Source organism: Penaeus japonicus, unplaced genomic scaffold (genome assembly GCF_977035675.1).
Source record: "Penaeus japonicus unplaced genomic scaffold, GWHDUDI00000001_assembly GWHDUDI00000008, whole genome shotgun sequence".
NCBI classification, from domain to species: domain Eukaryota; kingdom Metazoa; phylum Arthropoda; class Malacostraca; order Decapoda; family Penaeidae; genus Penaeus; species Penaeus japonicus.
In genome coordinates, this window is record NW_028234410.1 from 42145088 (window position 1) to 42150087 (window position 5000).

Genomic DNA, 5000 nt, shown 5'->3' on the forward strand with positions numbered 1-5000 from the left:
TCAGGATCCGGATGTATACCGTCCTCGTCGATACGGAAACCGAGAAACTTAATGCTGGTCTTGACAAAATCGCACTTCTGAACATTCAGCTTGAATCCTGCCTTCGAAAGGAGTTGGAGAGTTTCATCCAGATGACTAAGATGCTCCTCAAAGGTCTTGCTGTGAATGATCACGTCATCTAGATAGGCGAGAGTATGCCTCCCAAGGACGCTACTTAGCACGATGTTGATCGTCCTTTGGAAGGTCGTTGGAGCAGTGGCTAGCCCGAATGGAAGACGGACGAATTGCAGGAGCCTCCGGCCATCTGAAAAGGCTGTCTTTGGTCGGTCTGCTTTCTCCACTTCGATGCTCCAGTAGGCGCTCCTCGAATCCAAACAGGTAAAAATGTTAGTATCTCCGAGCTCGTCCAACAGTTCATCAATGCGTGGGAGAGGGTAAGTGTCGGCCACTGTAACTGCGTTCAGTCCCCTGTAGTCTACACAAAATCTAAGGGAACCGTCCTTCTTGCGCACAAGTACTACAGGGCTGAGCCAAGGACTACTTGAAGGTTCGACAACTCCTGCTGCCAACATCTTATCACATTCCTGACGTATAACTGACTTGGTAGATTCAGGAAGTCTCCACTGCCGGTTGACAACGGGCCTCTCCTCCTGAGTTACGATTTTATGAGTGATTCCTGGTACTGCTCCAATGTCTTGCTTCGTGCCGGTAAATAAATGCTTGTAACGAAGCAGTAACTCCTCGGTTTGTGATCTTTGACCTTCCTCTAGATGGTCGAGAGGATACTCAAAGGCGGGGGCAGATTGCTGACTGATGTCCTCGTTGATAGGGAGGTTATCCATGACTGCTACTGCAGCTGATGGGCTCAGATCCACTTCGGGGAAGATCGTGAAATCGTCGCTGGTGTAACCAAAGTCGTAGCAACCATGATCAAGGTCAAATGCATCTTCCTCAAATGTTTCTGGAGGCGAATAAGTTATTGCATCTGGAACAGAAGTGTGGTTCAGGTGCAAGGGGGTGGCGTCGTTCGGGGCGATGACCTCTCCCGATTTTGCTGTGGAAAAAACTTCTGCAATTTCGGTGATCGTAGCAATGCATGCTCCCCTCCTTACTCGATGTGGTTTTTGGTCACTGTTCACAGCCCAGACACTCAAGGTGTGGTCAGAGACATGTGCAACCGTGGCTGGCATTAAGAGAGGTCCTTGGGTACGTCCTGTAATCATGCCCGTTTTCAGGTTGCAATCCTTGGGTACTCGTGCAGCCACAAAACATGCAGACCTTGCGGGAACAATGACGGAATCCTTGCTATGCATAGTGTAATCCCCACTGCAGGTTGCTGTTCTGCCAGGTGAAGTGTGGAGGACACTAATGCTAAGGCTTGGCTCGTCAGTGAAGATGATGGGCGTCCTGTAGTCATTGAGCTGTAGGTATGATTTCTTGGTTTCCTTAAAGATGACAATCTTAAAGTCAAACCTTCGTAAAAAATCCATGCCTAATAAGAGATCACCTGGGAAATTAATGTTAGTCACACAGGACGTCCTGTAATCATGCCCGTTTTCAGGTTGCAATCCTTGGGTACTCGTGCAGCCACAAAACATGCAGACCTTGCGGGAACAATGACGGAATCCTTGCTATGCACAGCGTAATCCCCACTGCAGGTTGCTGTTCTGCCAGGTGAAGTGTGGAGGACACTAATGATAAGGCTTGGCTCGTCAGTGAAGATGATGGGCGTCCTGTGGTCATTGAGCTGTAGGTATGATTTCTTGGTTTCCTTAAAGATGACAATCTTAAAGTCAAACCTTCGTAAAAAATCCATGCCTAATAAGAGATCACCTGGGAAATTAATGTTAGTCACACAGGACACGCGATGCCAGCACGAGATTTCAGACGACACTTTAAGGTTCAAGGTAACTTCTCCTTCAACTTCAATAGTGGTTCCACTCACTCCTCTCACGTATCTGCCAGAGATATTGGCACGTCGAGCTTTTAGCAGAGCTAAAGCTGAGGGTTTGATCAAGGAGACTTCAGACCCAGTGTCTAAGAAGCAAGTGAATGATCGACCCTGGATCTGCAGGTCTACAAGAGGACGCCCTGATGTTAGTGCTGATTCAATGGAGTAGATCGTCGGTCCCGACTCCGATGCTCCCGAGTCCGTCTGGAACGTCTGATTGCGGCGTAGATCCTGGGGTTGTCCCATTGTAGTGGTTGCCAGCAGAGGGAGGGACGTATCTTTGGCCCTGCTGGCGGCCTGGAAAGGGGCACTGTGATGCGTAATGTCCCAGCTGTCGGCAACTATAGCATCTACGGTCAGCAAGGAAGTTGGCACCCTGTGCGGGGGCAGCGTTCCGTGATGCCCGGCACTCGCTGGTGTCATGGCTGGGCAGTTGGTGGAAGTGACACCACTTCCCTCTTCGCTGACGAGGCAGAGTCCGCGGTGGTTCAGCAATCGCTTCCACGGGAGCTGCTTGAGGTTGGCGAGGGTAGAGACGGCTGTAAGGACGTGATTGCTCGCCATCCTTTTTGTATGCATTGCGGCAATTCCAGGCTTTCTGGGCAGCCTCGACTAGGTGGCTGACAGATGCACTTTCACATGTGGAGAGCAGCTCACCCAGCCACTGAGGCACTCCTGTCAAAAAGTGTCGCTTGACGAGCTCGTCTGGATCACCGATTGCCTCTGGGTGATCTCTCCACCCCTGGGATACCACTCCATCCAATTGCATGTAGAAGTCCCAGGGTGCTTGGTCTGGCATCATCTTGTAGTCAGACAGCAGTCTGTAGAAGTCGCCACTGGGACAGGTTCCTCGGAACTTGCCCGTAGTCGCCCCTTGAAAGAATTCCAGTCGGTGATGTGGTCGAAGTGGCGACTGTTGACGATTGCCTCCGCGTTCCCACGCACGTGAGATCGAGCAACAGATATCCTTGCCTCGTCCGTCTTGGGCCGCACGATGTTCTCGATCGCACGAATCCAGGTCTCAATCTCTTGGTTCTTGCGTAGTGGTTGGTTGGCAGACACTTCAGCACGAAATAGCGGGATACTGTCAAGCGGGACCGTGTACGAAATGATCGTCGGGGTGTCAGACGCCGGTGCCTGTGTGCCGGCAAAAGGGCCAGGTCTGTGGATACTTATCTGCGCCCTCAGTTCCCGATTTTCTGCCCGAAGCTCCCTCATCTCCGTCCGCAAAGCACGAAGAGCTTCGGTCAATTCCTCGTACATTGTTAAAGAATGCCTCACGTCCTGAACCGCACCTTGGACGTCTGGCGAATCACTACTAAGAGCTCCACCTGAGCTTGTTCGTTCGGGCGTGGGGTCCCGAGACGTACCCTTCTGGCTTTTCTTGGGAGGCATGTCACGCTAGTACGCACACCTAAAACTATCCAGAGTTAAATCAAAGGGCCCACACAGCGTAACCCTAGCTAAGGTCACTGCTTTCCGATGCAATGGATCAAAACATTAGGGCACAAAAGAAAACTTTTATAGCACTTAAATAAAAGCATAAAATTCACAAAAGAAATAAAACACTGAAATAAGTTCCAAACTGATCAGCGGAGATCCTTAAAACACAAACTACAATTAAACGTAACACGCAATAAAATCGAAAATAGAATAAAAGGCTAAAGGCGCAAAAAGAAGCTAAATTAAAAGTCACTAGAAAAAGCTACTTATTCCAGCGAAACAAAACGCACAAACAAATGAACCCAAAGCGAGTGTAAGTTAATAATTCCTCACGCAGGCACTGCACTTCAAAGTCCGAGATCACCATTTATTTTCAAAGGTTTTCACTAAGAACATCACGTTCACTGTTCACTAGTTCAATTTACGAGTCACAAAATCCATTAGACACTCTGGACAAGGAATGTGATAAATGCTGCAGTAAATAAATACAGTGTAAACAGATAACTGAAATTATGCAAGTATAATATTAAAATATAAAATAGCACAATAAAAGGGAGGCGTATGGGGTTCCTCGAATCATAAAACTAATACCGAACTTCTTTTCAAGTCCGTAAAAAATAGACTTATGAAATAACATAAATGAACCAAGAAAAAAAATATATCTATGCTAAAATTCGATCCACAAGCTGCCGCCAATAATTCTTATGTAAGGGCGTGTCTGCTCTGTAGTAGGCATATTATGTGCCTTTTTTAAATTACAGTAGATGGGTTGGTAGCGTGGGAAGATTTTACGGAAACAGACAAGTCGAATTTATACTTAGATAATAAGATTTTACTTTCAAATACACGTTACATATGAAGAGGCTATGCTTAATTAGGATCGTACAATCCACACAGGAAAATGTAAGTTAGCACACTTTATTGATAAAGCACCACACAGGTTTGTACGTAACTTATCTGGCAAAAATTAATGTTGGTGGAAGAGAAATAACGCTAAGAAGGTAGCCGATCCGATCTGTCTGCTGGTCTCCTCTTGACTCCGTCTCTCCGTCCGCTGTTCTGTCCGTCTTGGCGCCAATGCTCTCTCTGCCACCTCCCTCGCCTGACCCGACCCGAGGTTGTCCAAAACATTCCGGGTAAACGACCTCGGATGGTAGTTCGGAGCGGTCGAATGGATGGGAGGAGGATCGTCAGGTCGTTCGGGGATTTCGTATCACTACATATATATGTATGTATATGTATATATATATTTATATTTATATATATACATATATATACATATATATATATATATATGTATATATATACATATATAGATAGATAGATAGATATTATATGTATATATATAATATATGTATATATACATTTTTTTTTTTCATGTGTATATATATATACATATATATATATATATATATATATATATATATATATATATATATATATATATATATATATATATATATATTCATGTATATATACATTTATATATACTTGTACATATACATATGTATATATACATATATATATTAATGTATATATATATATATATATATATATATACTATTACAATATTTCAAATGTGTATGTGTGTGTGAACATTCAATGC